The sequence below is a fragment of the Gossypium hirsutum genome, chromosome D06, assembly GCF_007990345.1.
Source record: "Gossypium hirsutum isolate 1008001.06 chromosome D06, Gossypium_hirsutum_v2.1, whole genome shotgun sequence".
Taxonomy (NCBI): domain Eukaryota; kingdom Viridiplantae; phylum Streptophyta; class Magnoliopsida; order Malvales; family Malvaceae; genus Gossypium; species Gossypium hirsutum.
Genome location: NC_053442.1, coordinates 32,767,675 through 32,779,207, shown reverse-complemented (window position 1 = coordinate 32,779,207; position 11,533 = coordinate 32,767,675). Strand labels below are relative to the sequence as shown.

General features: G+C 35.5%; 1 pseudogene; it reads right to left on the bottom strand.

Moving 5' to 3' along the window:
• Nucleotides 1-641: 641 nt before the first annotated feature.
• On the bottom strand, nt 642-2,462 carry LOC107900125 (translocase of chloroplast 159, chloroplastic-like; annotated as a pseudogene).
• Between the last annotated feature and the right edge of the window lie 9,071 nt (nt 2,463-11,533).

Genomic DNA, 11,533 nt, shown 5'->3' with positions numbered 1-11,533 from the left:
AGAAATTTGTTTTGGTAAATTATTTTATTTAAATTTTAATAAGATTATTAATATCAATAATAAATAATTTACTCATATTTAAACATAATTATTATTAAATATATTTTAATTAAAATATATAATTTAATAAAATTCTTAATAATTAATATTCTTATATGAATTTACTCAAATCATAATATATGATACTGTAAAATATAAATTAAAATAATAATTATTAAATATATTTTAATTAAAATATATAATTTAATAAAATTCTAATAATCAATATTCTTATATGAATTTACTAAAATCATAATATACGATACTATAAAATATAATTTGAAATAATTAATATTAAATATATTTTAATTAAAATATATGATTTAATAAAATTTAAAATAATTATCTAGATTCAAATTTAAGAATTATTTACATGAACAAAAATATAATATTTGTTTCTAAGTTAATTATTTTAATAAAATAATTAAATATTTATATAACGGTGTTCTCATCTTTTGGTATTTTTATATGCAATTTTAAAGATTGAATCCAAACTTAAAAGAATATTTATTTGTAAGCATTTCACCGGTTTACTTCAACTCAATTATTGATTAATTTTTAATAAACATAAATTCAATCACTAATTCTCTTGGCTCCTCTGTTTCAATATATGAAACATGACTCAATCACTAATCCTCATAACTCAAAGGTGAGCCAGATGGTCCATCAGGGGGTGCAGAAGCAGCATGAGTCAAAGCAACTATGGCATTTTTCCAGAAAGAGGAGCCAAGAGAATTAGTGATTGATCTTAACAATGGCAGATCATTAAGATCCCGGGTCTAGCTGTCCAACCGATCAACATAGACTACAACATCGGGGGGACACTTCTTTATGTATTGCTTTATAGAAGCTAGGACCTTGTGATTGGCACCTTGCTCCATGGCAGAAGATTTCAAACCTGGGGTATCAATGATTCTCAGTTTAACACCATCTACCATTCCAGTAATCTCTTTCACTACTGTAGTGGCAGGTTCAAATGCATGAATTGAGGTCTTTGACTCACCAAAGATTGAATTTATTGTGGCACTCTTGCCCACCCCAATCTTCCCAAGCACAAGCATGTTTATGGAGAAGCTTAAATCATCTTTACCCTCTGTTTCAAGTTCCAAAGCTTTCCTCTTCGCAGAATCAACACTAAATAGTTCACTGGTTTGTCTCCTTGCAACATGTGCCAGTCTATAAAGAACCTGTACTGCTAAAGAATCTTCAGTAGAAAGTCCGAGCCTTTGAAGAATCCTCAAAAATTTGACTCTTATAAGCTGTAACTTTTCCAATTTTATTTTATCTTCTTCTGTCAAGTTGTTGTCAGAATCTCCCCTACTTGTTACAGCAGGACTAAATATGTTAGGCCTGTTTGATCGAGGTGCGGATGTTGCATTTTGCAGTGAGGATCCTAAGCCTGCAGGACGTTCAACAGTGAAAAGCCTAGATCCATCTTGAGAGGTTATAGTAATGTTGCCGCCATCAGAGCCAGCACCAGTTGCTGCTTTCAAGAGGGCTGCCAAAGCAGCAGAATCAAATAACTCCTTCCCCTCTCCTTCTTCATCCGTATCCCCTTCTTCATCTGAATCAATAGCATTTGTCTGTATATGATTATGAGAAGTATCAGCACCCGAGTGAGAACCAATGGCAGATCCTCGTTCTAGCTCCTCCAAGAATTGCTTAGCAGCTTCAGCATTCTTAAAGAACATACTTTCAGCCTCTCCATCAGTCTCTGAGCCTTCATTCTGATGCTGCTTCTCTTCTATTTCACCTTCAAAACTAACTTTTCCAGCCACTGTAGTTTGCTCCACTGACTCAGGCCAATGAGATTCTTCTCCTGGCAGGGTTACTGACCTTTTGCTTTGAGAATCACTATCTAAATTCTCTGTTTCATGAGCTGCCATTATTTCTGTAGGTTGAGCAGAACTATCCTTTGCCTGAATTCCATCTCCACCCCCTCCATCTACTTTCTCAGCAAATGCTTGTTCCAAAATATCTATGATCTCCTCATCTTTGAGATCATTTAGCTCAGTCCCAGAATTGTCTTTACCAAGCATAACCCCACTGGCAATATCAGCTTTATTCTCAGCATCAACAGCCAACTCGTCTCCGCCGGAAAACTTCGAACCATCAGCATGATTCAAGTCGTTATCCAAGCTCGCATTATCGTCAACTGGAACCACCTCTGTCTCCTTCATCACCAATGTCTCAATGCCTAAAGCAGCTCCAGTCAAAGGTTTCGCATCGACAGCCAACTCCTCTTCGCCAGAAAATTTTGAACCATCGACTTCAACTACCTGATGATCTACTGTTTCTACAATCATAGGATTGAAACCCTTAGCTCCACCATCTAACACCAAATTATTCTCAAAAATCCCAATTCTACCTTCCTCTCCACTTTCCATTGATAAAACAGATTGGTCGACTTCTCCAATGGAACCCATTTCTACCTTATCGTCCTTTTCCCCATTACCAACACTATCAACATCAACCTTCCCCATCGAACCCTCACCTCTATATTCCTCTAAACCATTATCGCCATCCCCAAACGAGTCCTCATTCAAAATCACATTCGAACCATCAGAACCAACAAAAGGGGCATCACTAACATCCCTCACGGTCGGAATTACTTCATCAGGGTCAGCCATAAATGGCCTCTCGGGTACTGTTTCAAACTTCCCCTCACCATTCTCGTTACTATCATTAGTTTTACCATTCCCATTATCTTCCAAAGTACGTTCACTTACTGAACTAGTTACAAACTCAGAATCATCATTCGAAGTTAAAGAAGAAGAAGAGGAAGAAGAACCTGGAGAGGTAGAGAGCGACTGAGAAGTGATTTCCGGGGCAGAAAGCAAGGCGTCCATGGTTGAAAGAGAGGAAAGGGAGATAGAGAGAATTGGGTTTTAGGATATGGAATGAATTTTGAGTGGCGCACAGAGGGAGCAAATCGGCAGAAAGGGTAAAACAGGGAGGGGAAACCGAAGGGGCAACTAATCTGCAGAAAAGAGGGGGATTAGAAATCGGTGGTTTTCACCGATTAGGAAGGTAAAGGATTACACCCGTATTAGAAATACATCAAACCAAACGATGGAATACAGTCGCATTAGGTGGGGCCCACCGATTATGGGTGTATTGGCATAGCCAATACACCCAACCAAACATGGTGTAAGTCTTTAAGCTCATAAATTGACATTTATGCAAATTCATCCACCTTTCATGCTAGTTGATTTACCTAGGGACTTATACAACCTCATAAAACTCAAAATTTTACAAATTTATCATGATATTTTACTATTTTTACAACTAAGTCCCTAAATGATAATTTCATCAAAAATCACTTTACAAAAGTTATTTATTTAACAATAATGACTCATAATCTTTCATTAAACTTCAAAAACCATACAAACACGTTCATGGAAAAACCCTATTCCTTTAATACTTTTGCAAATTAGTCCCTGGGCTAGCTAGATTAAGCTGCAACGATCCCGAAAACATAAAAATCATTAAAAACGAGATTAAAAATCACTTACATGTAAAGAGAATGCTTGGTCGAACCTTCAAAGCACCAAAAATGGTGTTTTTCTTCAATATTTCAGTGGAAGAAACCAAATTAGAAGATAATACCATCTTTACTATGTTTTAATTTTGTAACACCCTAAACTCGGCGTAAACGTTATGGTTGAATCTGATGTGTCACATCAAAGTGTCATTCGAAAATTTAAACTCGTTGGTAAAATATTTTTTCCCTTTTGCTTCTGAGTGGTAAACCTTCTTTTGTTATTAACTAGCAAATCAATTAGTCGAAACATTTGTTTTATTATTTGATATTAATTTAATCAATTAGTTTAAAATCATGAAAGCTTTTTGAATCCTACTATTTAAAACTCGTGTCTTTGAAAACGATAATTATTTTAAAAATCGTCTTTTCCAAAACTAGCAGAAAAAATATGAAAGCAAAAGCCCAATTAAAAATTTAAACCAACTTAAAGGTCTTTTTACAAAAACAAAACCCATCTTATTATTTAAATTAAAATAAAAGCAAATATGAAAAGCAGTGATTGTGTGGCCATCTCTGAGTCCCTCGCAGCACCTAATTGCCTATGGCTGAGGATTACCTGCACAATTAAAAGAGAGGGTGAGTTCACGAAACTCAGTGTGTAATCCCCTTCTAGACAATCACTATGCAACATGCAGAATCAGTCTGGGCCTGAGCCCTACACAGTATCAGTACAGTGTGGAACTTAGCCCATTACAGTAACAGTGTGTGTGCCTTAGCCCAATATAGTAACAGTGGGAGCCTTAGCCCAATACAATAATCAGTGCAATGCAGTAATGCAACCCATCCCAATCTAGCCAACACACCACTCCGTACCACCAACACACCATGTGGGGATAAAATCGACCCACCCAGCCAACACACCAATATTGCAGTAAAGCTGCCAGTAATAGTGACGTAACAAAGCTGCCCAGTGACAGTAACGCAGCAAAGCTGCCAGTAACAGTATATGTGGCAAAGCCACCAGTACAATATACTTCCCCTATATCAGAATCCCAACCCCATGCAGTATGTCATGTCATAAATCATACGTGTATGCAGCATGTCATACTCAGTAGCAGTCATATAAATAACATAGAACAAATTGATCATACACTTATTTCAACTCCTAAGGGTATAACAGTCATTTTACCCTATGGGGTATTTTGGTCATTTTACCCCTCGAGGGTATTTTGGTCATTTTACTCTTTGAGGGTATTTCAGTCATTTTACCCTTTTGGGGTATTTTAGTCATTTTACCCTTTAAGGGTATTTTAGTCATTTTACCCTTCAAGGGTATTTTAGTCATTTTACCCTTTAGAGGTATTTTGGTCATTTTACCCTTCGAGGGCATTTCGGTCATTTTACCCTTCGAGAGTATTTTAGTCATTTTACCCTTCAAAGGTATTTCAGTCATTTTACCCTTCAAGGGTATTTCGAATATTTTACCCTTTGAGGGCATTTTGGTCATTTTATCCTTTGCGGGTATTTCGGTTATTTGCCCATGAATCGCAAATTGGGCTTGCCACTTGAGCGATTGCACGCCCGTGTGGTCTCGAACGTCGTGTTTACGGCTTTTTGGCTTTTCGTCGATCTACAGTTGTAGTGGGTGATTACACACCTGTTTGTGAAAACGTACTAAGATCCACGAATACCCAAAATCTGCATTCATACAAGTTTTCCATTAGTCACTAACAATAGGGTTATTCTCCTTCTTTTACATCCTTAACCAAAATTAAACTAATACTTGCCTCGACTGATAAAAGTGGCTTAGCCCACTTTTACAACCGATGAAGATTGACTTCACTCTTTTTGACGGATATTTGCAATACAACGAACTTCATTAAACAGTATTATTTAATCATGTGGTTGAAATCCACACATGATCATTTATAGAACCATAGGAACATTCGGCCTACACTTAAAAGATGACTAGCCTACTTACCTTGATCGAGGGATGAGAGAGTGATTTTGACGACTAACAACGCTTACACTATACCACTCCTCGAGGAAAACTCTAAAATCGCAACAAACAGCACATCGAGAGAAAAAGCATTAGCAGTCGGTAATCAAAGATTACGAAGGAAGGTATTCGGTTTTAGGAAAAAAGAAAGAAATGAACAGAGTGAAAAGTATAACACTTACCAGTAGTCGACAACACTTGTAACACTAAAATGAAGAGGAGAAGAAGAGATGAGATGAGTAGAGAAGAGAAGAGAACAGAAAAGAAAAAGGGAGAAAGAGAGATGAGAGGATTCGACACAGGAGGAGAGGGAAAGAGAGAAGAATAGAGCAAAAAAGAAAAGTGAGCAACCCGAAAGGTACTTCCCAAGACTTAGCAAAAATCGACACCAAAAGCTAACAGCAGAACACGAAACTGACCCAAAATCGAAAATATTTAGTACCTAAATACTAATTCGGCAGATGCTACCACAAGAAGTTCTTCCAAATGCCGAAAATGACAAAATTTTAACCCTTAACCAAAATCTCAAGGGTTGAACTACCCCAAACGACACATACTCCCCCTTCTCAAATTCCTTCATTTTCTCCTAAAAATCCTCCCCTTATCCCTCTTTGATTTCCTCCACCCAATCACAACCCCACTATTCTCTCCATGACTCACTCCTCCATTCAAATTCACAGTATTTCAGTCAAACTCTACCACCTCACTGCACAGGTGATAAAAATAAACACTCCACAGTGCAACACAGGACTCGAACCTCAGACCTTAAGAGTACTTCACACGCCACCTACCACTAGACCATTAGGCTCTTTTTGTCATAAAACAAGCACTAAAATTTATAAAGCCTATGTGCCAGTGTCCAGATTCATTTAAGGGAAAAACTAAAAATTCTGCCAAGGCTAAGACTTGAACCTAGGCTCCTCAAACACTCCCAAACACACCCAAATTGCTTAAGCACTGAAGCAAACAAGAAATTTGTGACAAATCATGCAAAAATCAAAGACTTGAATTTTGGGGCGTTACAAATTTTCTTTTATTTATTAAATTACTAGTTTAACCTTTGTTATGACATAAAAATTCACTTATTTAGTGCCCATCTTTGTCCACTATTTATAATAATGGTCGAATTACCATATAAATCCCTTAAAAATTTAATTTCATAGCTAATTGATACCTTTAACTAGTAGCACTCTACTTTTACACCTTTTACGATTTAGTCCCTTTCACAAAATAAAGCATGCAAATGTCAAAATATTTTAACAGAAATTTTATACGACCTTACGAATATTCCGTAGACACTATAATAATAAAATAAATATTTACTCGTCAGATTTATGGTCTCGAAATCATTATTTTGATTTCACTAAAAACGGGCTGTTACACAAAAATAGAGGGTTTTGCCAAAATTTAAATGTTGAATTTACAAAAAAAATAAAAAATAAAAATAAGGAGAGGGGAATCAAACTTGGGTCACAAGGGAAATTTAGCTTGCTCTTATAGGGTAGAATCCTTACTTGTTCATGAATTAACGATAACTACATTTAAATAGTGACAACTCTACCCTCTTTAAAAATAAATTTCGTCCTCGAATACCTTAACCTCACGATCCAAGATCTGAACTAGCTTTTCCTCAAAAGTTAAATCTGGTCTCAACTCAATCTTCTCAATTGGAACTACATGAGATGGGTCAAATTGGTACCGCCTAAGTATAGAGACATGGAATACGTCATGAATATTGTCCAGCTCTTGAGGTAACTCCAACTTATAGGCCACTGGTCCAATTCCCTTAAGGATCTTATAAGGTCCAATAAACCTTGGTCTTAGCTTGCCTTTTCGACCAAATCTCAAAACCTTCTTCCACGGTGATACCTTAAGGATTACCTAATCCCCAATGCTGAACTTTATATCCCTCTTCTTCAAATCAACATATGATTTCTTTCAATCAGATGTCGCTCTCAATCTATCCTAAATCAGCTTAACAATGCCCTCAATATCTTGAACTAAATTTGGACCCAACATTTTCTTCTCACCTAACTCGGTCCAACACAAAGGTGTCCAACACCTCCGATCATTGTTACATATAAATATGTAATGCAAATGTGCAAGTGTAAAAGTCGATTCAAGTAATATAATGATGAGTGAGTATCATCTGTATAAGGATTGGAAATTGATTAGAATTGGTTAGTATTACTATAGATTTAACTAATGAAACTATGCAAAAGAAACAAAGTATAAATTGATGAAGGGAATTAATGAATAAACTAATAATATCAATTATAACTAAAAGATGACAAAGCAATCTAAACGTCGTGGCAATTTACAAAGAATAAGTAGAGAACATTTCTATTTTTGAATGATAAAGGTTGGAATTACTCAGGAAATATTTTCATAACATAATAATGTCATGACAAAATTTTGACTAAACTACTGCCCAGAGAATTGCTACTGCAGTCTACTTCTTTCGAAATTTAGACTTTAGCTATTATTCTAAGTCTGTGTATGTCTACAAGACTCATGAATGATAACCACAATAACATTCTTCACCTGTATAGATCGCAACTTCTATGTCTAGAGTGCTACGAATATTCTTTTAAGTACTCATCTATATCAATCGAATAATAATATGATTTATTTAATCCTTTTAGATTCAAATCCATCTAAGATCATATCATGGAGTCAACTATGTCAAGAGCTTGCATGCATGCATTCAAAATAAACATGAATCAAATGAAACAATGATTTTAATCAGAATCATATCATGGGCATTACAGATAATTCAATATCCAACCAAATAATTCCAACCCAAAGATAATTAGCTTATGGGTTGGGAAATGAAAAAATAAATTAAATCATTCATCAACATTCTTCCAGTTTTATAAATCACAGAAATTAAAACCTAGATTAATAGAACAAAAGCATAACTGCAAGAAGTTCTCGCTGCACTCCAGCTTCTTCTTAAGATTTTACGTAAAACTCAGGGTAGATTTCTCTTCCCCTTCTCCGCATCTGTGATCCCTTCTTTTTAGCATCTACCCTCTTCTTCTCTTCTGAATTTTCCACACAGTTTTTCTATACGATTTTGTTGTAGAGAGAGTAACTTCTCTCTTTCTTTTTCTTTTCTCCGCGCAATTTGTGTGTCTTTTCTCCTCATCTCTTCTCCTTTTATAAGGTAGATTCATCCCTCTTAGCACACATATTTTGCTCCTCCTTTTTAGGGTGATTTATTTGGTACACGTACAACTGGCTGAGAGTGATGTGGATTGAGTTTTGCGTCATTTTCCTAGAATTTCCATGGCATTTTTGTTGGCAATCTATCCCACCATTTTCCATGGAAATGTTTCACCTCATTTGTTCTCTTTTCCTCTTCCTCATTTCCTTCTTCTTGCCTCTTTCATCCTACTTGCACCTAGTACCAAAGACTACCAAACCTCTTTCCAACAATTAAAAGTAACATAAATTTATAGTTAAAACACAATCCTAGCTTTAGTATGTAATGCTCTAGTAGTAAGTCTAAAATGCAAACATATTTTCTTAATTACAAGCAAATACTTTAGTTTAGAAGCCTGAAATGTAACTATTTTCAAGAGTTATCACACCCCCCAACCTGAATTATTACTTGTCCTCAAGTAAATACGTATGAGTATGCATGAATGCATGTATGCAGGAATTTGCCATAACACTACAATTTCCTCATTTACTACTAAACTAAGTGGAGTATATTTTATACCTCCATTCTTAGTAGTCTTCTATCTTAGAAAATTGGTTCAAATTTTATAGGTTTGTTTAGCATATGAAGTGTAGAAAATGTTACCTAAAAATAAAATTTCCTAAATATTCATGCAATTCTGATTATAGCAAGCACCCTCTAATGTACGTAGTTTATCTTTATACTAAAACTCAGTGTCTCTTCTCATAATTATTCTATTCTTGTATACTTTAATTATATTTTTTCTAGGTAATTCATCTTGTCATATGGTTTCTTTACTTGACAATCTCAGTGAAGCATACACTAGACTGTCAGGTATAACGTCACGCTACAATTTGAATGTAAGTCACTCATGAAGCTAAGGCTTTTGACAAAAAAAGATAGATGGAGCAAACAACTACCCCGTTAGCTACTCAGCCTACTATTATAATGAAGTGCCCTTAAACTATTTTCTCTTTTTTTTCACTCTTATTTGATCTTGTTTTTCTGATGAATAATTCAATGGAGAAAATAGTGTATTAGTGACTTACTCAACAATTTCAAACATTGGAGTGCTTCATAACGTCTTTTTAATTTTCTTATTAATTTACCCTTAACTTTGTCGTGGTATTTATTACTACACATTGTTAATTTCCTGATCTTAGGCTCAAGAATTTCTAACTGCATTAAAAGAAACCCACTATAGACTAACTGCAATTATAATTAGGGAATTTTACTTTTAAGGATCGATTTTTAAACAACTATCCTAAGCTACACATACCTAATCAACTATCACAATTTTTTTAAATTTATCAAAGAGTTATTATCCTTGTCAAACATCATAGACAAAAATATACTTAGCAAAGTTTTGCAATTATTTGGCAATTGTATGTCATGGCATAATGAATGATATGACATAGATATTAACATACATTTCTAATGCAACCTATATGCAAAACACACCCCCATGCCTAAGGGATGCAGTGTCCTCAATGCATAAAAAATGAAAAATGTCAGAAAACAAAACACATATTTACAAATATAGAAATGCAATGACAGACAAAAATGAAGGCATGAATTAGAATTAAAAGCTTGGACAGAACATTTGTTACTCTTAATTTGGTATGGTTGACTTCTTGGCTGCACGTTTGTAACGCTGCTACCTCTCTGTCTCACCATTATCAGCTTGGACTACTTTTCCAGCAATTGTCTTGTAACTCTTCCTTTTAGGCTGATTAATAGGCACCTCTTCTTCATCATCAGAATTTGATTTTGTGAGTTCATTAATCAGTTGATGAACTACACATTCTAGAGCGGTCATAGGTGCTTTCGATCTCAGTGTGGTGGTAGTGGTAGTGGTAGTGGTAGTGGTAGTGGTAGTGTCTGCAGGTGCAGTAGCTTGACTCACATCATTATTTTCCTTCTCAAATTCAACATGGGCAGATTCAGTTTTCTCTGTGTCTCTCTCTTGTTCACTGATTTGCTTCTCTGTAGTAAGTTATTCACCCTTGTCATCCTCCTCCTCAAGCTCCATCAACAACTCCTTAGAAAAATAGGGAATGCAAGAAATGGATGAGTAAAGTTATTTTTAAGGGACATCTTAATAGCTTTGTCCCTTCTTCTAACATAGCCCCAGAATACGGCCATTTCCTCTTGAGCTTGCCAAGATCAATGGCCACCATCTATTGTTACTTTTCTAGTTTCTGAAATTGTTGCTACAAGACCTCTATAGTCTTGACCACCTTCTGCTCAAATGCATTCTTAGAGGTTGATGGAGTAACATCATTAGGATTAGGTGGAGAAGATCTCGAGGAATGACACGAATGCCGTAGCAGTTCCTTGCCAAAAAATTTTAGAGCAATGTGCTTAGTGATAGCACCTTTGTTCGGGGTTCGGTCTTCATTAACTTGAAGAGGAACTTTGACGTTCTAACAAAGTGCAGTGGTAAGTGACGAAAAGTCCAAATCATTGGTATTTTTCTAAGCACAGCAGTGGACCTCTCCAAAGACAATGTTCCCAACATTTATCCTTCGTACCACCATAATCGAATGGAGTAGCAATAAATGGTCCTTCGAGATTGTATAATTATTGGTGGATGGAATGAGAAAATTTTTGAGGAAATGATAGCAAACCCTACAGTGGGGTTCAAAGTTCTTTTCAATGGTGTAATAATCATTCCCTAAAACTGTCCATTTTGTGCCCTAAACACAGACATCAGTAAGCACGTGATTTAATTTTTCTACTGTCATTGTCTTGAAAAAATTAATGTACTCATCAATACCATCAGACAACTCATATTATGCATTTACCGAGTCAACATCAAATA